Here is a 23,506-nt window from a genome sequence, read left to right as displayed (position 1 = left end):
CAAAATATTAGCAATCCGAATCCAACAATACATTAAAAGGATCATACACCATGATCAAGTGGGATTTATTCAAGGGATGCAAGGATTTTTCAATAGCCAAAAATTGAAGAATAAAAACCATATGATCATCTCACTAGATGTAGAAAAAAGCTTTTGACAAAATTCAATATCCATTTATAAAACAAACTCTACAGAAAGTAGGCATAAGATGGAACATACCTCAACATAATAAAGGCCATATATAACCATCTACAACAAAGGATGCAAGAAGGTAACAGCGGAAAAAAGACAGCCTCTTCAATAAGTGTTACTGGGAAAACTGGACAGCTACATGTAAAAGAATGAAACTAGAACATTCTCTAACATCATATACAAAAATAAATTGGATTAAAGACCTAAATGTAAGACCTGAAATCATAAAACTCCTAGAAGAAAACATAGAACTCTTTGACATAAATCACAGCAATATTTTTGATCCATATCCTAAAGCAAAGGAAATAAAAGCAAAAATAAATAAATGGGACCCAATAATATATATGTATGTATGTATATACATATCACATATACACACAATGGAATATTATTCAGGCATAAAAAAAGAATGAAATCTTGCCATTTGTAACAACATGGATGGACCTTGAAGGCATTATGCTAAATAAAATAAGTCAGGCAGAGAAAGACACATACCATATAATCTCACTTATATGTAAGATCTAAAAAAGCAAAAACAAAACACCAAGCTCATAGATTCAAACAACAGATTGGTGTTTGGCAGGGGGTGTGGAGGTGGGTGATATAGGTGAAGGGAGACAAATGGCACAAACTTCCAGTTATAAGATAAATAAGTCATGGGGATGTAACGTACAGCATGATGACTATAGTTAATAATACTGCATTGCATATTTGAAAGTTTGCCAAGAAAGTAGATCTTAAATGTTTTCCTCACAAGAAAAAAAAAAATGGTAACTATGCATGGTGACAGACGTTAACCAGTCTTACTGTGGTGATCATTTCACAATGTATACAAATACCAAACCATTATGTTGTACACTCGAAACTAATATAATGTTATATGTCAGTTATACCTCAATTAAAAATGTAAAAGTGCATCACAATATAGGGTTAATGAGAAATCAGGGCAAACTTTAGGAAAATCAGGCAACAGCCTTAACAAAGAAAAAATATCCTACTTCTTCCAGTCAGTATTTCTTAGGTGATATTAGTTGCTAAAGCAGAAAATGAGAACAATTATTATGAACAAGTATTAATATTCTTTTAGCCTAGTGACATGAGAAATACCCAAAGGAGGTAAGAATTGCAAGATGAAAGTTAGGTAGTACTAGAAAATGTGGATTAGATTGATAGAGCTGAATTTTGGAGAACAGATTTTTAAGGCTTAGAAAAAAAAATCAACCAATAGGGGCTTCCCTGGTGGCGCAGTGGTTGAGAGTCCGCCTGCCGATGCAGGGGACACGGGTTCGTGCCCCGGTCCGGGAGGATCCCGCATGCTGCGGAGTGGCTGGGCCCGTGAGCCATGGCCGCTGAGCCTGCACGTCCGGAGCCTGTGCTCCACAACAGGAGAGGCCACAACAGTGAGAGGCCCGCGTATGGCAAAAAAAAAAAAAAAAAAAAAAATCAACCAATAAATACACTGGAAATGGAAGGTGAAATTTTCATAAGTGAACTATATTATTTTGAATAAGTCATTTTCCCTCTCTGAACTTCAGTTTCCTCATTTAGTAAAGTGGTTAGACTAGATTATCTTTTTACAAAACAAATGATTTATTTTCGAATAATTTTAGCTTTACCAAAAAGTTGCAGAGATAATAAACATAGTCCCCATATACTCCTCCCCCAGTTTCTCTTATTGTTAACATCATCAAAACTAAGAAACCAACACTGGTAACTTACTATAAACTAAACTTCAGACTTGATTCAAATTTCACCAGTTTTCCCACTACTGTCCTTTTTCAGTTCCATAATCCAATGAACAGTGCCTTTAGTTATCGTATCTCCTCAGTGTTCTCTGCTCTGTGACAATTTCTGTCTTTCTTTGCTTTTCATGACCTTGACAGATTTGACGAGTACTGGTCAGATACTTCCCAGAATGTCCCTCAAGTGGGGTTTGTCTAATATTTTTCTTATGATTTGACTGAGGTTATGGGTTTTGGGTAAGGATACCACAGAGATAAAGTGCCCTTCTCATCACATCATATCAGGGAGTAAGTAGTACATGATGCCTGCATGACTGATCATTGGTGATGTTAATCTCGAAAACTTGGTTAAAGTAGCTCTGTAGTAGTTTTCTATGGCTGACATAACAAATTGTCAGACGCAATGGGTTATAAAAATTGTATTATCTTACAGTTCTAGAGTTCAGAAGTCTGACATAGAACTGAGCTAAAATCAAGGTGTTGGCATTGCTGCATTTCTTTCTAGAGAGTCTAGGGGAGAATCCATTTCCTTGCCTTTCTCCAACTTGTAGAGGCCACTTGCATTCCTTGACTCATTGCCTCCTTCCCCTGTCTTCAGTCAGCCACTGCTGGCTGAGTCCTTCCCACACTGCATCATTCTGATGCTGCTTCCTTAGTCCTATCTGCCTCTGACTAGCTCGTTTTTCCTTTCCTATTTAGGGACTCTTGTGGATACTGGACCCATCCAGTTAATCCAGGATAATCTTCCTATATAAAGGTCATTTGACTAGCAACCCCCCTTTTCCATGTACCCTAATATATTTGCAGATTCCAGGGATTAGGACATGAACAGCTGTGTGTGGAGGGGGGGGCGGTGGATATTCTGCCTACCACAGGTAGTATTTGCCAAATTTCTCCACTGTAAAAGGTGTTATTTTTATTTTTCTACACTCTTTTCTTTAGAAGTGAAACGTTAAATCCACACTCAAGGGAGGAAGGAGATAAACATGCATGCACATACACATACATACAATTTGTAATTCTTCTATAAGGAAAATTTGTCTCCTCCATTTATTTACTTATTAAAAGATTTGTGTCTATCAGTATTGACTAATGGATATTTATTTTATACTTGGATTATAATAATAAAATGCTTATTGTGTTGCTTAGAAGATCACTTCTTTCATTTTTGTTGTTTACCAAAATCATGCACAATTTTTAGTTTTAAAAATGACCAATATAGAAATGTGTATAGTAAAAGTTAAAAGTCTCTTTACCCTTTCTTGATCTTATTTCCCAGAGATTACTATTATCAGTTTATATATATATTTTAGACTTCTTTCTATAAATATATAATTATTTGGATATAATGTATAAAGATGCTTTTTTTTACTTTACATAGGACAATACTTCACATAATGTTACACAATTTTCTCATATAACAATATGTCTTAAAGATCACAGCCTATCATGCACTTATATATGCCTGAGTCATTCATTTAAATGGCTATCTCATTCATTTTAATGGCTACACAGTATTCTCCTAGTATGTATAGACCTCATTTATGTAGTCTCCTCTTGATGTACTCATAGGTTGTTTCCAGTTTTTCACTATTGCAAGCAATACAGCAGTGAACTTTCTTGTATATTTTGTACAATGTGATAGTATTTCTATGTAACTAAAAGCTTTCTGGTCCTTCTAGCTCTGATTTTTTTCGTATTCCTAGAAAAAGAAAACCAGAACTGGCAGCATTGGCATTAAAGTATAATTTTCTTTTTTTTTTTTTTTTTTCTTTTGTGGTACGCGGGCCTCTCACTGTTGTGGCCTCTCCCGTTGCGGAGCACAGGCTCCGGACGCACAGCCTCAGCGGCCATGGCTCACGGGCCCAGCCGCTCTGCTGCATGTGGGATCTTCCCGGACTGGGGCACGAACCCGTGTCCCCTGCATAGGCATGCGGACTCTCAGCCACTGCGCCACCAGGGAAGCCCTAAAGTATAATTTTCAAAGAATTAAAACATGACTCTCCTAAGACCGGATACTATAAAACTTTTAGAGGAAAATATAGGCAGAACACTCTTTGACAGAAATCTCAGCAATATCTTTTTGATCCATCTCCTAGAGTAAAGGAAATAAAAACAAAAATAAACAAATGGGACCTAATGAAACTCAAAAGCTTTTGCACAGCAAAGGAAACCACACACAAGACGAAAAGACAACCCTCAGAATGGGAGAAGATATTTGCAAACCAGGCAACCAACAAGGGATTAGTCTCCAAAACTTACAAACAGCTCACACAGCTAGCTCAATATCAAAAAAGCAAACAACCCAATCAGAAAATGGGCAGAAGACCTAAATAGACATTTCTCCAAAGAAGACACGCAGATAGCCAAGAGGCACATGAAAAGATGCTCAACATCACTAATTATTAGAGAAATGAAAATCAAAACTACAATGAGGTATCACCTCACACCAGTCAGAATGGCCATCATCAAAAAGTCTGCAAACAATAAATGCAAGAGAGGGTGCAGAGAAAAAGGAACCCTCCTAAGCTGTTGGTGCGAATGTAAATTGATACAGCCACAATGGAAAACAGTATGGAGGTTCCTTAAGAAACTAAAAATAGAGCTACCATATGATCCCGCAAACTCACTCCTGGGCATATATCTGGAGAAAAACATGGTTCGAAAGGATACATGCACCAGTGTTCATTGCAGTGCTGTTCACAATAGCCAAGACGCGGAAGCAGCCTAAATGTCCATCGACAGAGGAATGGATAAAGAAGATGTGGTACATATATACAATGGAGTATCACTCAGCAATTAAAAAGAATGAAATAATGCCATTTGCAGCAACATGGATGGACCTAGAGATTATCATACTAAGTGAAGTAAGTCAGACAGAGAAAGACATCATATGATATCACTTATATGTGGAATCTTAAAAAAAGGTACAAATGAACTTATTTACAAAACAGAAACAGACTCACAGACTTAGAAAACGAACTTATGGTTACCAGGGAGGAAGGGCGGGGAGGGATAGATTGGGAGTTTGGGATTGACATGTACACACTGCTATATTGAAAATAGATAACCAACAAGGACCTACTGTATAGCACAGGGAACTCTGCTCAATACTCTGTAATAACCTAAATGGAAAAAAATTTGAAAAAGAATAGATAAATGTAGATATACAACAGAATAAATCTGCTGTACACCTGAAACTAACACAACATTGTTAATCAACTATATTCCAATATAAAATAAAAATTTTTAAAAAACATAAAAAGCATGACTCTCATGTAAATTAAAAAAATGAAAATGTGAACAAGATTTTATGTAATTAAGTAATGAAGGAAGCAGTAGGACTTTGAGACCAGTTCAAATAAGAATTAGGAAGACGGAGAAATAATGACAAAGGCTTCACTGAATTTATTTGTAATTACAACACCAGTTAATAATCCATGAGGCAATAAAATGCAGTGTTTAAGATTATCTTCTCTACAGGGCAGAGTCTCTATGAGACAAAATGCATTTGCATATCTGTGGTCAGGAATCACTTTCATTGCTATAAGTTTTGTACAACTAACAGATATCCCACAATATAGTAAAGAAGCAAGTTAATTGAAGGTGCCTACAACCGTGGAATCAAACGAACTCTATAGAGGATCTACTACCTAACGTCCAGCAGTCTTCTTCAATGACACTCAGAAATAATTGTCAAAGGCTTGAAGATGGGCACTAGACATTACTAACACTGGAATTAGTGAACCACAGAGACGCCATACTTATACCTGGAAGCATGAACCACTGTTCGATCACTCTCACCTACACTTACCTATAAAAAGCTAAATTTCCCCCTAGTTAGCCTCCATGAAATTAGTAATACCATCTTTGGTGTGTGTACTGCTGTCACTTTATATATTTAAGTTCACCGGTATAGGGGAGCAATAGTTCTTTCTTAAGAACTTCTCTTGCAATTCAGGTATGCTACCACTAAGCATGGAATGAATGGTACCTTGATTAGAGCCTGCCATAATGTGTTTGATGGAGAGAGAAGTTAGATGCTAGTAGTTTTCTTCCATCTTACCCAGGGCTCTTTTGTCCTTTGACGTTAGCATGAATAGAATAAGTGTATGAACTATGACACATACCAAATGAGATACAAACTCGCTTATGGTATTCCGGCACATTAGAAAATGACCTCAGCTTATAACATATATACCATTTTAAAATAACAAGACTTTAAAGCACATATAAAGGGTAAAACACCTATGATGAATGCACAAATGCAAAAACACTGAATCTGCACTGTTTCATTTAATTCCCCTGCTAACCTAATGAGGTAGGTAAAACAAGTACCTGCTTACAGATGAGGATGCTGCAGAGTTGCAAAGTTATGTCACTTGTCCATTGTCACACAGTGAGTCTGTTCCAGAATTGGGATTAGAGGCTCCATTTCTTGACTACTAGTTGACTCAGTACTCTATTACATACCGCTTGGAAATTATTCTTGTAAACAATTATATCCTCTAGAAAGATCATTCAGCATGCTATATAAAATCATATGACGAAGCATCTTCATCACTATATCTATCAAAAATATTAATTGGGACCTAAGAATAGGGTACTCTATGAATGCTATAGGAGATGCTGAAAGATACAGAATGTAGCTTTTTCCTTCAAAGAACTTGCGAATTTAGTTCTGCACATAATATTCATTAACTTAACAAATGCTTATTGGGCTTCCCTGGTGGCACAGTGGTTAAGAATCCACCTGCCAAGAGAGGGGACATGGGTTTCAGTCCTGGTCCAGGAAGATCCCACATACTGCGGAGCAACTAAGCCCATGCGCCACAACTACTGAGCCTGCGCTCTAGAGCCCACGAGCCACAACTCCTGAGCCCGTGTGCCACAACTACTGAAGCCCATGCGCCTAGAACCCGTGCTCCACAACAGCAGAAGCCACCACAATGAGAAGCCCATGCACCGCGATGAAGAGTAGCCCCCACTCACCACAACTGCAGAAAGCCCGCGTGCAGCAATGATGACCCAATGCAGCCAAAAGTAAAATAAATAAAATTTTAAAACACCAAAAAAACAAATGCTTATCGAGTACCAACAATGCAGTAGGCATTGTTCTAGGTACTGGAAGTATATTAAAGGACTTGCCACAAGGTATGAAAGCTGAGATCACAAATTTGCATGTCTACAGGTGCTAGCAGGTAACACAGAAGTGAAACAGGCCTGATAGAAGTGTTCAGGACAATGACAAATAAAAGAACGCGTGTACTAATCTAAACAGGACAGAAGCTGCATTCCCAGCTGCTTGTTGTCACATGGGAAGGCAGACTCAGAGTTGCAGTTCTTCAGATTTCTAGGAAAGAATGAAATCTGGATTTTTATGTGAAACACTGGAAACCAAGTTTATTTTTTTATAAAATGCTGAGCAGGACAAACAAAACACATCTGCCTGCCAAATCCAGTTCATCTGCTGACAACTTGTGACCGCTGCATTAAAAGATAACAGCCAAATGGAGGACAGAGACCATCAGCCCTACTTTAGTACCAAGGGAAAGAGAGTAACTAGAGCCTGCAGTAGCCAGGGTAGATTTCATAAAGGAGGTGGGTACTGAGCAGGACCTGGGAGACTGAGCATAGAATGCGGGAACCCTAGCCCTAAAGCACTTCACTTACCTATGTCCTCATATGTTAACTGAAATCACCATGAGTCAATGGCATCCTGTAGCTGCAATGACGTCCATATACTACAAGAACACAAGACCTGATCATCGCTGTCCCCTGCCAGGGACATTAGCCCAAATGAGCCATGAAATATAGGGCTCATACATGTGGTTCATACCACCCCTTAAAATCTTTCCAGGAGATTTTGAGGGCAGTGTACTTAAAATTCAAATGTCTTATCATGACCTACAAGGCCCTAAAACTCTGACTTCCATCTGCCTCTTTGCATTCATCTTGTATCATACACTCCAGGACTCACTATACTCCAGCTACAATGGCTTTCTCTCCATTCCTCATAATTTCCAAACATCTGCATATGCTGTTCCCTCTACCTGAGATACTCTTTACCATGGTTTGTTTGTTTGAATAACAGATTTGCTTTCGTCATTTCCTCTAAGACCAGGAACAAGACAAGGATGTCCATTCTCACCACTATTATTCAACATAGTTTTGGAAGTCCTAGCCATGGCAATTGGAGAAGGAAAAAAAAAAACCAAAAGGAATACAAATAGGAAAGTAAGAAGTAAAACTGTCACTGTTTGCAGATAACATGATACTATACATAGAGAATCCTAAAGATGCCACCAGAAAACTACTAGAGCTAATCAATGAACTTGGTAAAGTTGCAGGATACAAAATTAATGCACAGAAATCTCTTGCATTCCTATACACTAACAACGAAAGATCAGAAAGGGAAATTAAGGAAACAGTCTGATTCACCATTACAACAAAAACAATACCTAGGAATAAACCTACCTAAGGAGGTAAAAGACCTGTACTCAGAAAACTATAAGACACTAATGAAAGAAATCAAAGATGACACAAACAGATGGAGAGATATACCATGTTCTTGGATTGGAATAATCAATATTGGGAAAATGACTCTACTACCCAAAGCAATCTACAGATTCAGTGCAATCCCTATCAAATTACCAATGGCATTTTTCACAGAACTAGAACAAAAAATCTTAAAATTTGTATGGAGACACAAAGACCCTGAATAGCCAAAGCAAACTTGAGGAAAAAAAAAAGCAGAGCTGGAGGAATCAGCCTCCCTCACTTTCAAGACAATATGGTACTGGCACAAAACCAGAGATATAGATCAATGGAACAGGATAGAAAGCCCAGAGATAAACCCACGCGCATATGGTCAACTAATCTATGACAAAGGTGGCAAGGATATACAATGGAGAAAAGATAGTCTCTTCAATAAGTGGTGCTGGGAAAACTGGACAGCTACATGTAAAAGAATGAAATTAGAACACTCCCTAACACCATACACAAAAATAAACTCAAAATCGGTTAAAGACCTAAATGTAAGGCCAGACACTATAAAACTCTTAGAGGAAAACATAGGAAGAACACTCTGTGACATAAATCACAGCAAGATCTTTTTTGACCCACCTCCAAGAGAAATGGAAATAAAAACAAAAATAAACAAATGGGACCCAATGAAACTTCAAAGCTTTTGCACAGCAAAGGAAACTATAAATAAAATGAAAAGACAACGCTCAGATTTGGAGAAAATATTTGCAAACGAATCTACGGACAAAGGATTAATCTCCAAAGTATATAAATAGGTCATACAGCTCAGTATTAATTTAAAAAAACCCAATCCAAAAATGGGCAGAAGACCTAAATAGACATCTCTCCAAAGACATACAGATGGCCAAGAGGCACATGAAAAGCTGCTCAACATCTCGAATAACTAAGTATTCGAGAAATGCAAATCAAAACTACAATGAGGTATCACCTCACACTGGTCAGAATGGCCATCATCAGAACATCTACAAACAAATGCTGGAGAGGGTGTGGAGAGAAGGGAACCCTTCTGCACTGTTGGTGGGAATGTAAATTGATACAGCCACTATGGAGAACAGTGTGGAGGTTCCTTAAAAAACTAAAGTTAGAATTACCATATGACCCAGCAATCCCACTACTGGGCATATACCCAGAGAAAACTATAATTCAAAAGGACACATACACCCCAATGTTCATCGCAGCACTATTTACAATAGCCAGGTCTTGGAAGCAACCTAGATGTCCACCGACAGACAAATAGATAAAGAATGTGGTACATATATACAATGGAATATTACTCAGCCATAAAAAGGAACGAGAGTGGGTCATTGTAGAGACGTGAATGGACCTAGAGACTGTCATACAGAGTGAAGTAAGTCAGAAAGAGAAAAACAAATATCGTATATTAACGCATATATGTGGAATCTAGAAAAATGGCACAAATGAACTGGCTTGCAAGGCAGAAACAGACACACAGATGTAGAGAACAAAGGTATGGACACCAAGGGGGAAACGGGGGGGGGTGGGATGAATTGGGAGATTGGGATCAACATATATACACTAATATGTATAAAATAGATAACTAATGAGAACCTGCTGTATGGCATAGGAAACTCCACTGTACAGTAGAATCTAAAACAACATTGTAAAGCAACTATACCACAACGAAAAAAACCAAACATTTGCTTTCATGCTGCAACTCTTAGCTTCATCACTTTCTCAGAGAGGTCTTACTTGACCACCATATCTCAAGTAGATTCCTCCCCTTTTTCTCTGCCGTGGCCCCTCTTTTCCTTCTTAGCTCCAGCAGGGCAAGTTCTAGGTCTTCCTGTTGACTGTTAAATCACCAGCACATAGTACAGTGCCTGGCGCCAACAAGGTACTCAATGAAGGTTGTTGAATAAATAGATGACTATAAGTAAATGAGGTCTGAGTACTTGTTTATACATCTGAAGGGATATTATGAGGCAGGGAGAACACCTCACAATTATGGCTCCCTACAGAGTACATACATACTACCCTGGGAGCAATATAGGTGGAGAGCAAGGACAAGCATAGTAGTAGGTAGAGAAATGGCTAAAAACATTTTCTGGGCTCATGATCACGTTAATCGCACACATTCATATACTTTCTCTCATAAAGGGAAATCGATTTTTCCAAATGCAGGTATCAGAAGGAGAGAGAGTTTGATCATCTCTCTCAGGCCCTGTGAGAATAATCATTAATTACCCTAGTACAGTAGGGATATTTGCTAAAAGCAGCATTTTATTAGTCATATCATAATTGGGTTCAGTTACGTCTGGCAAACATTTTTTACCAGTCCCCATCCTCAAGGAAATGCAATGACAGCCTCCCACCTGCCATCTCCCTGTAGTCCCCCTTTTATCCAGCAGCCCGAGTGAGCTAGCCAGCTGAAACGCAAACACTGCAGTGGTCCAGGGAAAAAAGACAGTGGTGCTACCTTTTAATACAAATGGCAAAAGAAAGAAAATTTCAGAAGGTCATATAGCAGGTTACTGAAGAAAGTGGAAAATGTCAGGGAGATGCAAAACGACAAGGAAAGTGTCAACTGTAAGTAGACAACAGGTACACTTTATCCTACTCAACTCAGTGGGAGTGACTGAAAGTCAACATTTAATGCAGCATCTGCATGCCCAGAATGGCTTACAATCAGCAAGCATGCAGAGAGATTAAATTTGTCCACTACAACTGCACAAGGATGAAAGAAAGTCTAAGAGGGCATGATATATTGAGGAGGGGTTTGAATAATTTAATGGTGCTAATTTTGTCTTCAATGCTGTGTCAGTTGAGGTACTTCCAGGGGCAGACAGCTAAATAAATGATAGAAAGTTTGCAGTATATAAGCCAGATGCTAGACCCATTAATCAAATAGCTCATTTTGCCCCTATTCATGTACTTTATTCATTTTATTAGAGCTAGAGGCCTAATATATATGGTAAAGTCTTAATTGTCTTAATGAGGAAAATATAAGCTAGAGCAATTCCATAGGCCAAAAGTGGATGTGAGTTTTGAACTTCAATTCTTTTAAATGCTAAGCCTTCACCCCAAATTTTTATATACAGTGTCACTTGCGTAACAGTATATTTCTCCACTTTGGCTCTATCTGAGATGGCCCCATGGTACTTGAGAAGAAAAGAACAAAGGGAAGTAAGGAGAAGGGAAGAGAGAAGAATCAGATCATTTGGGTGATCTACTAAATCAGTGAATAAATGACTAGGGGAGGGATAAATTAGGAGTTTGGGATTAACATATACACACTACTGTATATAAAGTAGACAGTCGACAAGGACCTACTATATAGCACAGGGAACTCTACTCAATATTTTGTAATAACCTATATGGGAAAAGAATCTGAGAAAGAATGGATATATGTATACGTATCACTTTGCTGTACACTGGAAACTAACACAACCTTGTAAATCAACTATACTCCAATATAAAATAAAAAATAAACAAAAACAAAGAAATAGAAATAGACTCATGGACATAGAAAACAAATTTATGGTTACCAAAGGGGAGAGGGCAGAGGGAGGGATAAATTAGGAGTATGGGATTAACAGATACAAAGTACCCTACATAAAATAGATAAGTGACAAGGACTTACCATATATAGCGCAGGGAACTATACTCAATATCTTGTCATAACCTATAATGGAATATAGTCTGCAGAAAAAAAGTATCACTCTGCTGTTCACCTGAAACTAATACAATATTCTAAATCAACTATACCCCAATATAAAATTAAAATTGAAGAAAAGTAAAGAATAAATGGGGCTTCCCTGGTGGCGCAGTGGTTGAGAGTCCGCCTCCCGATGCTGGGGACGCGGGTTCGTGTCCCGGTCTGGGAAGATCCCACATGCCGTGGAGCGGCTGTGCCCGTGAGCCATGGCCGCTGAGCCTGCGCGTCTGGAACCTGTGCTCCGCAACAGGAGAGACCACAGCAGTGAGAGGCTCACATAACACAAAACAAAACAAAACAAAACAAGAATAAATGGCTAATAAAAAGTTAGTTTCCATATACGTTGTCCACAAAGAAGCCCAGAGATGAAATGGAGTTCCGTTTCCCATTTCATAAACACGCTGGGTTCGTTTATTTATGATGACTCGATGCTGATCCAGCAGATGAGATTAGCTCACTATATAGAACTGTACTCAAAAAGTTGAGATAATGGGCTTGATTCCTTATTCACCCATACAACCCATTTACTCATACACAAAGCTTTGAAAAACCATCTGAGTATAGCGAAAAGGGTATGGGACCTAGAATTCCAAGACTTGGCTTCCAGGTGAAGCTCTGACACGTACTCATTTACAGTGACTTGACACTGGACAAGCAACTTAAACTTCCTGAGCCTCATAAAATGGGTATGGCCACAGCTTTTCTGCCTGCCTTACAGGGCTGTTGTTGTGAGATAATGGATGTGAAAATGCTTTGTGAACCGTCAGATGCCACTCAACTGCTACTGTTACTTATCAACTACCTCTTATAGAGGAAAATTCTGGTCCGTTTTCACAGTCTATCATGTTGGACGTTAGGCAAGGGTGCAATTTGCAGACTGGGCTGGACGAGCTAAGACAAAGGCAGGAAACAAAAGAGGAGGAGAGTGTGTCTTGTTTCCACAGAATACAGAAAAGTTAGAATTTCTAATAGGTTTTTTGCAGAAGCACAAAGTCCAGAAGAGGGAGTATTTCCTGCAGAGGCAATCCTTCCATCTGTGCTCTGGATTCTCATTCCTTTCCATCTTCATCACCACATTCTGTCATTCACTCCCTTCTCCCGTAACTTCAATATCTCCCTCTCTGCTCGATTTTTGCTTCACTCCTCCCCATTGCCCTCCAAATAAAGCTCAAATTTTCTGACACAAAGCCTTCCATGAACTGGCTTCTTTCTTCCTGTTTTGCATCTCCTTCTTTGCTACTTTCTGTACCTCTGAATTGCTTGTAGGTTTCATCACACACAATGTTCTTTCTTTCTCTCTCTGTTGCCTCACGCTGTCTATTCTGCTTAATACGACCTTCACCGTCACTTCACTTGGCTAAATCCTGCTTCTCAGATGCAGTTCACATCTTGTCTTCCAAGTCACTTTCTTTGACACCTCAAGATCGAGTTAGGTCCCTTCTCTATAACATATTATATCCCTATCATTGCAAGTACCACATTGTATTAATAATTTCTTGTTTATATGTCTTTCTCACTCTCAAGACCATAGGTACCTCAAGAATGGGGACTTACCAGACCCATAACAAAGGGTGTGGCACATAGCAAACAAACACTTTTACTACATGGATGAGGTTACCTAAAGCCAGCAAAGCTACGTGGGAGGATAAGGAACTCTCAGTCACTGACATATCAGGGTGAATGAATTCAAAATTATGCCTTTCTCTATGGAAGCAGCCTAAGTGTCCATCAACAGATAAATGGGTAAAGAAGATGTGGTATGTATGTATGTATACACACACACACAATGGAATATTATTCAGCCATAAAAAAGAATAAAATTTTACTATTTGCAGCAACATGGATGGACTTGGAGGGCATTATGCTAAGTGAAATAAGAAAGACAAATACTGTATGATATCCCTTATATGTGGAATCTAAAAAAATACAACAAATTAGTGAATATAACAAAAAAGCAGACTCGCAGATACAGAGAACAAACTAGTGGTTACCGGGGGGGGGGGTGGTGGTGGTGGTGGTGGTGCGTGGGTGGGGAGGTGCGGCACAGGCAGTATAGGGGTGGGGGAGTGGGAGGTACAATCTGTTGGGTGTAAGATGGCCTCAAAGATGTATTGTACAACACGGGGAATACAGCCAATATTTTGTAATAACTGTAAATGGTAAGTAACCTTAAAAACTGTATAAAAAATTAAAAAATATGCCTTTCTCTTGATTCACAATTAAACTTAGCAAGGAAATGAGAATTTTGATTGGATGGATTCATCAAATCCATGGATTTGATGACGGTACATGGATTCATAAGGAGGTAACTTGAGGACATGGGACATTTGGCATCTCAGAGAAAGCCTAGGCAAAATGCTACAATGGAAGGCACTGATCAGATCCAGGTGGAACAATAATGGGCGGGTAACTCTGGATACAAGCATATCCAAGGACCACTTTAGTCCCTGGGAGAACACAGATTCAAGGTAACACAGCCAGGTAAGCAGTCTACAGAGCAGAAGCAGACCTGGTACCCTCTAAGGTGGGACAGTGAAAACTCTCTCCCATTCTCTTCTTGCTATAGAATGGCTAGGCTAGGTCTGGAAGTGTCAGTGCTGGTGTGAACATCTTAAAAAGGACAACAGGGCATTGATTGATGACAGTGGGTAACCTAATTTTCCAATGAGAACCTTCCACCTACTCCCAGTGTGTTCTAAGGAGATAGCGTTGTGTGCTTCATGAAAGCTCGTGGCCAGCAACTGGGAAATTCCCAGGTATTTTAAAAGAGTCAATGGTATCATTTTCATACGTCGAGCACATTTTCTTCTTTTTTAGTATGACAAGAGGCAGGGAACAAATGGGTTGATTTGGCTATTAGCTCACCAGATATTCAATTCAGCCGACTGACACAGCTGCTGTAGCAGCCCCAGGACATGCTTCCCAGGCTAACGTACAGAAAGTGTCGTTCAGCACTGTCGTTAACAAATGTAACAAAAATCACAATATGAACTATAGCCTTCTAATAAAAACATTGCCGGTAATTAGACCCTCCACTTGTTCATCTGAATCTCTTGCCACCACTCCGGACTGCTTATAACATTGCAGCCCATAAGCTGAGTCAGAACTTTTTATAGGCACGTTTTTATTTGGAAATGGCGAGATCACCTCAGACCAACTCAATCATCAGGGCACACTTTCAAAGGTGATTAGCAGTAACAGGAATATTATGTGCCCAGTGACTCTGAATCTACTAGAGAATGCATTCATCACAGTGAATTTGTGAATTTTCGGATGAATGATTATAGATAATCAAAATAAGAATAGGGACTTCCCTGGTGGTCCAGTGGGTAACACTCTGTGCTTCCACTGCAGGGGGTGCAGGTTCGACCCCTGGTCGGGAAACTAAGATCCCACATGCAGCAGGGCACACCCTGCCCCCCGACCCCCAAAAAACAATAGTAATAAGTAGCTACCATTCATCAAGAATTACTGTATACCTGGAGTTTTGTGTACATTATTTCATCAATTCCTCACAACAATGCTGGGAGGCATGATTATAACCTCCATTATAACCTCCACTTCACAGAGAGAAACTAGGAATCAAAATGATTAGGAGACACATCCGTGGCCTCATGGAGATAGTAATAAACACATAACTAGCAGATCCAGGATTTGAAGCTACGTCACTAGAAATGCAAAGCCTTTGCTGTTAACCATGATGCTGTGCTGTCTTACTATACTTTTCTCTATTTTCCCAAATTTTCTAGAGTGGTTGTATGTTATTTAGGAATAACATTTTAAAATGTCATTTAAACTGGGTGAAACACTTAGGATTTCAATTCAGTTTAATTCCAAAAAAAAATTTTTTTTGAGCCCTTTTACAATATAAGGAACTCTGCATGATGCTGGGGAAACAAATTCTAGCTGCTACCCTGCAAGTAATAGAACTGGTACAATCTGTATGAACAGCCCTACAATAACACTACAAAATGTTTGAAGTCCCAATAGGAAAGTGCAAACTAAGTGTTAGGAAAGCACTAAACAAGGAGAGGTTACTTCTGGATTGGGGAGAGAAGAAGAAAAGGCTTCATAAAGGGTATAACCTATAAGCCAAATTTTAAAAGATACTTAGGGACTTCGCTGGCGGTCCAGTGGTTAAGACTCTCTGCTTCCACTGCAGGGGGCACGGATTCGATCCCTGGTTGGGCAACTAGGATCCCTGCATGCCGTGCGGCACCGCCAAAAAAAATAATAAAAATAAAAGATACTTAGGATTTATTTTTCATCAATTTTCAAAGGAATAACCAGCTCACTGTTGAAAATAGAAAAGTTTAGGGAAATTTTAAAAGCACAGCAAATGACCTGTGAAGTACTGTTAACATTTTGGCGCATTTCCTTACAGACTTTATTCTCCGTTAATCACTTTCCTTTAAAGAGTTGAGATCCTCCTGTGTGTGTTATATCTTGTATATTCAGTAACATCATAACCTATGCATTTTCCTGTGTGTGCTTTTCTGACCACTGGAATATTTCTTTATCTTTGCCCTCCCCCAAATATCAAAGTAACTCTCACTCCAGTACCTGTCAAAGTGTGATCAGAGGGTCCCTGGGGATCCGAGAGCCCCCTTCGGGGGATCCACGAGGTCAAAATCATGTATAGTTAAAGGATCCATTCAAAGTAAAAAAGTACACGAAATGGTTTTAATGTAACAGAGTATGAAAAGTTCATTGATAACGTTTCAGATTCCATATTGCAGCTAACCTTTGAGAAATTGCCACTTGCTGAGTTTTGGTGTAGTGTCAAAGAAGAATCTCTACAATTATCTGACAAGACTATTAAAATACTCCTCCATTTTCCAACTACATATGTGTGTGAGGTTGGACTCTCTTCGTAGGTTTCAACCAAAACAACACATCAAGAAAGCTTGAACTCAGAAGCAGATGTGAAAATCCAGTCTTCTATTAAGCCAGATATTAACGAGATTAGTAAAAATATAAGTGCCACTTTCCTCACTGAACATTTTGTGGCTTGTAAAATACAGGTATTTGTTATCAAAATAATAAACCTATTGACATACACATTTTTAATTGTCAATTCTAAATTTCTAATAGTAAGTATTGAAATATGTATGTATAACCCATATAGACAAAAGCTCAATTATTTTTAAGAATGCAAAGGGGTCCTGAGACCAAAAAGTTTAAGAACCACGATCTTTCCATGTTTCAGGCATGCCCTAAAACATGACTACCTCCAAGAAGCTGCCCTTTACCTTTAGACGAAATTAAATGTCCGTATCACCCCCACTATTATCATTCAAGCACTCAGCACACCTCCACTGAGTTCCTCAACGTCTAAACACCCCACCCTAACTTAAGCTTTATGATGGCATCAGCTGTGTCTGTCCTTTGAACCTCTGTATCCTGGGCACGTAGCAGAGTGTCTGGCATGTAGGAGATGCTCTATAATATTTGTCACGTAAGTGAATAAATGTTTAAAACCCTTGTAAACCATCATGTTTAACAGCCACAAAGTATTCCATGATATGGATACAGCATCATTTTACTTAATCATTCGAAACTGATAGGATTTTGAAAAGAAAAAGTGGAAGGGCTTCTTGACAGGAGAATAGAGTATGAAAAAGCACAGAGGGGAAAAGTATAATGAAATTGTGGAGGCACGTGGGTTCACTGGAGCTCAGGGAATATAGAGGGAAGCAGTAGAATACATGGACCAATAATTAGGCGGGAGCAGACTGTCAAGGATCTTGAATACTATATTAATGAATTTAGACATCATTTAGTAGGTAATGCAGAGCCATTGACTATGCTTGAGTAGGAGCATGACATGTCAGATTCGTGCTTTAGGAAGATTAATCCTGAAGTAGTGTCTAGGATTGTTTAGCGCCAAAGTCCAGAGGATGGGAGAGCAGTAAGAGGAACTCCTTCCTGACATCTTCCCCACAAAAAGTTATGGAATAAATGTTCTCTCACAGAGACTACAATGAATAGTCATTGGATGATAGAAATGCCTGAAATAATTAGTCAGAATGGTCCAGGAAGAGCAACGGTTAAAGATGTGAAGCAAGTTCTCAGTCTGTGTGACTACCAGGATGGTAGCACTATTAGCAGAAACAGAATACAGACAGAAGAGCTGTCTCACATGGTAAGCTGTTGGCTTTAGCTTGGCCATGTGAAGATGAGACATCGGTGATCTCAAGTACTACAATGGTATCTTGAAGATTTTTGGGCCAAGAGCCAGTGAACTGCACTTAACCCATTAAAAATAGAAAAGTCCCAAAGTGGAGGGAATGGGGAAGCCTGCCTCCTGGAAAGGTGTATTGCAACCTCCTGGTTAGGGAGGGTCTGAGGCATGGAGGAAGGAATAAGAGAGCAAGTGTAATTTCAAAAATCATATCCAAAAGGCCTATAGAGGTCATAGCTCAACTGAGAGTTAATGCTCATTAACCGTTTCCTCAATTTGTATCATTCATGTGTTATATTATTTAAATCAACCTACTTTGTCTAACTCAGCACCATAATAACCAATGAAATCTATTAAAACATGGATTTTAAGATTTAGTATAACTATTAAAATTTTTTAAATATTTATCCTTGTGCCACCTAAAATCATCTCATGAACTCCTAGTGGTGAATATCAAATGTGGGGGGAGATTGCTCTAACAAATCTTGGTTGATGGGGATATTACTGAAGATAGAATAAGAAATCATCGTGCATCTAAAAAATAAGGCTAAGAAGCTCTGCTTTAAAAAAATGTTCCCTGGGCTTCCCTGGTGGCGCAGTGGCTGGGAGTCCGCCTGCCGATGCAGGGGACACGGGTTCGTGCCCGGGTCCGGGAAGATCCCACATGCCGCGGAGCGGCTAGGCCCGTGAGCCATGGCAGCTGAGCCTGTGTGTCCGGAGCCTGTGCTCCGCAACGGGAGGGGCCCCAGCGGTGAGAGGCCCGTACCGCAAAAAAGAAAAAAAAAAAAGTTCCCTTCTTCTATGACTCTAGGCTGTTTTCAGGTTCCTGCTCAAGGAATAGGAGCACTAAGAAAATTTCTTTGGGTTTTTCAAACAGGTCACTGCCAACCTTCTAGGAAAGGGCTTGTTAAACTATAGCCCACACACCAAATCCAGTCCACTGCCTGATTTTGTAAATAAAGTTTTTTTGTTGTTTTTTTTTTTTTGCGGTACGCGGGCCTCTCACTGTTATGGCCTCTCCCGTTGCGGAGCACAGGCTCTGGACGCGCAGGCTCAGAGGCCATGGCTCACGGGCCCAGCCGCTCCGCGGCATGTGGGATCTTCCCGGCCCGGCGCACGAACCCGTGTCCCCTGCATCAGCAGGCGGACTCCCAACCACTGCGCCACCAGGGAAGCCCTGTAAATAAAGTTTTATTTGAACACAGGCAAGCCTACTCATTTACATATTGTCTATGGCTGTTTTCACACTACAAAAGTAGAGTAGTGGCAAAAGTGACCAAATGGTCCACAAAACCTAAAATATTTACTGTTTAACCTTTTAGAGAAAAAGTTTGCTGACTTTTGTTCTAGGGCACTGGCTTTCAGACTTTTTATGGCTCATTTTTTCCCCTGTGGGAAGCCACTCCCACTCCATTTAAGGTGGCTCTAGTCATCTTCATCCCTGGTTCATGCCCTTGGCTTGGTCAGCCGGAACATTTCATGTCTCTAGCCACAGTGGTTGGTTCTGGGACAGGCATGTAAACAAAGTTGGTTCAACAAGACCGAACAGATCCAGAAAGAGTTCTCATCTTCTTCCCTGACTCCGACTTTCGTTCTCCATTCTAAAGCTAACTGCTTGCTTGTGCTTTTGAGCGTTTCTTCCTCTCACCTTTTCCATCAACCAGCTCTCTCCCAATGCTTCTTTCACCTTTTTAAATAAAACACATGTTCAAGACGTCTTCATTTTCTAAAAGTAAGTGTTGAGGACTGTACTCAAGAAGAGTTATTTTCACTTTGGTTCCTAGAGTTACAGAGGTGTTTCAGGGGTCACCATAAGACGGCTCAATAGGTCACAAGTGACAGAAACTCTACTCAACTTAGCTTAAGCAAAAGTCTAAAACTGTACCTTATAAGCTTATATAACAAAGGCTAGGGCTATAGGTAGCTTTAAGCTGGGCAGGATCCAAGGGGACTTAAACAGTGTCTGTCTGTTTGTCCCTGTGTCCCTGTCTCTATCTCTCTCCCCTCTTCATTCCTTTGTGCTCATTTCTCTTCCAGAAGGTCCTTCTTCACTTGGTGGGCCCTGACAGATCTAGGCTAACACACTCATTATAATTAACAATCTCAAAGGAAAATGAGCTCTCTGAAGATACCAGAAAGAGAGGAAAAGATAATTCAATTTCCTACCCTCTCTTCCATTAATCAACAGCATAAGTGGTATATTAACCTTGAAAAGGAATAGGGAAACTCTCCTTAAGGACAGGAGGAAAGCAGAGGAGGTCCTAAAAATGTGAGAAAATATATCAAATTGACCTTAAAATGCTCTACAAAGTAAAATACAGTTGACCTCTGTATCCGAGGCTTCCACATCCGTGGATACATAGGGCTGACTATGGGACTGAGCATCAGGGGATTTTGGTATCCATGGCGGGTCCTAGAGCCGATCCCCTGCAGATTCTGAAGGATGACTGTGCCACCTACAAATTGGCACTCGCCATCTGCCTCTACAAGGATTAAGTCACAAGCCACTGCAGCCTCTGACCTTCAACACCCCCTGAAAGGAGTTCAGGGTGGAGATCAGGTATGAGGAACTCTGTACTCTGGGAAAAACTGGTAGAACAGGCTTTCAAATAGAAATTTGCAGAAGATTTTATGAGCCCAATTCTTGCATCTCCTCATATCTAGAAAAGCACTAAAATCATTGACAGTGACATCTGCTCCTTGTGACTAGCAGCCAACCTCTGCCAAAATGTGTGCCTGACTGCACGTCCCCCCTTCACTAAAGTCATATGTAACACTGACCTTCCCCCACGCCTCTTTGGAGCAGTTTCTCCAAGCTATCCGAGATACTGTGTCCCAGGCTATCGTTCTCATTTTGCCCCAAATAAAACTTAACTCACAACTCTCACATTGTGCATATTTTTCAGTCGACAACTGTATACATTTAGTTGCCGAGAATAGGAGGAACAAAGGGCAGAGGGTGGCTTGAGAAGAGTGGAAGAGTTTGGAGTATCTCCCATGCAGAATTTAATAGTTAAATAAACACATTGCTAGACAACAGTGAGAACTCAGATGAATTAAAAGAAGAAATCGACAGTAGTGAAACCAATCAGCAGAGAGAAATGATTCTTCAGTAGTGTTACCATCCAAGGAGTAGAAATACAGAAAATTGATGATGGGATCAACACAGGTTTGGAGGTTGGGAGTGAGAGCAGGAAAAACCCACTCTGTCTCACATCTTCCGCAAGTGAGGAAACAGCACCATCATTCGCCTCGTTGCTCTTTCCATCACCCCACCAGCTACATAAAACATACCTGGAAATCTTAATAGCTCCATCTTAAAAAATAAATACTAAATTTTACCTTTTATCACCTCCTCTACCAATGTTACTCTTCTCCTAGCCACTATCATTTCCAACATTTCACCAAAGGTGATTTCTCTTTTGCACTTCAAAAATCAATTATCCATTAAATATCCTAAGGCATTTTTAACATATAAACTTGATCATATAACATTCCTTGGCTCAAAACTATCCAGAAGTTTAAATCATACTTGGAAGAAAACGCAAACTCCTTCTTGTGGTCTACAAGGCACCATGATGACCTGCTAAGGACTTTATTATCTTTGAAGGATTTGAATGCCTAACATTTGTACAAAAATCACCTGGTTAATAGGGAGCTATTTTAACATATCTGAATAATTATCTTTATATTTTTATATCCTTTTGGATATTTGGCATTATTGAAACAGAGACTGGTGTCCTTTATTGAACTTGCCTTACACATTTGCCTGACTCAATTAACTTTTGTTCTTCTACTACCAAAAACCTAGCCGATGATTTCTAATTCTTTTTGGAGCTATAATACCCTTTTAAATGTATACATTTACCTTTGATAGTCTGATTTCTAGCATTCTCTCCTTCCCTAAGCAAATATGCTACATGTTGTAGATATTTTATAGTTAAAATTAGTTTGAAGCAGAGAATCTGACCAATGTCCCTAAATATCTGGAGTTACTGATGGGGTGTCAAACCGGGCTTGGACAACACTATACTTGAATTAAGCTGTATGTAGAGGTCAGTTCCACAATGTTTTGAGGAAACTGAGATACACAGAAGTTAAATAACATATCCAAGGTCATATAGATTATAAGTCTTACTCCAAAGTCTATGCCTCTGCTATTATTACCTAAATGAGTGAAGAAAGCTAAGCTATCTTCACACTAGTTTCCCACTAAGCAATATAATCATGCCATACCAAAGATTATACCCAGCACCAAAGACTTTAATGAATGGAAAACTGGACCTGAAACCCCATACCATCTGCAAGGATCTTAGTAAAGAATAATACACCACAATAGACATTAGACTTTTATCTTTGTGGGCCTGCACATACTCAAATCTTCTTTGGCCTGATCATACTGCAAACTTTGGCCTTTCAAATCTCCATGAAATTTTGCCACAACTTCCCTATGTCAAAGGCAGGTTGATAGTCAACCAGTATGTAGTGGCATGGTACTAACGTATTGTTAGGGTCAGTGCGCATTCTCATTGACCAGTTGAACGTTCTGAATTGTAAATGACCACACAGTGTTAGGTGTTAAATATTCTTAATATCACCCTTGCCCAAATGCTAAATATACTAGACAAAGTGTAAAGATGAATATGCAAGATAGAAGTATGCCATAAATCATCAGATAAAATATCAGATTCAGGGCTTCCCTGGTGGCGCAGTGGTTGAGAGTCCGCCTGCCGATGCAGGGGACACAGGTTCGTGCCCCAGTCCGGGAAGATCCCACATGCCACGGAGTGGCTGGGCCTGTGAGCCATGGCCGCTGAACCTGCACGTCCGGAGCCTGTGCTCCGCGGCGGGAGAGGCCACAACAGTGAGAGGCCCGCGTACAGCAAAAAAAAAAAAAAAAAAAAAAAAAATATCAGATTCAAACAGAAAGAATACATCTGATATCTTTCATCAAAATGAGGATTTTAAAGGATTGCTTTATAATGTTTAAATGACTAACAAAAATAGTGGTGGTAGAAAGGATTCACATTTATTGAGCAACTTACCATTCTAAATGCTTTATAAGACTCATTTCATGTAACTTAAGCCTCACTGACAACACTCTGATGTAGACATTATTTTTCCTACTGTAGAGATGAGAAAACTGAGGCTAACGTAAGTCGCAAT

Source organism: Delphinus delphis, chromosome X (assembly GCF_949987515.2).
Source record: "Delphinus delphis chromosome X, mDelDel1.2, whole genome shotgun sequence".
Lineage (NCBI taxonomy): Eukaryota > Metazoa > Chordata > Mammalia > Artiodactyla > Delphinidae > Delphinus > Delphinus delphis.
The sequence above is the reverse complement of the archived record's forward strand: the minus strand, read 5'-3'. Positions refer to the sequence as shown.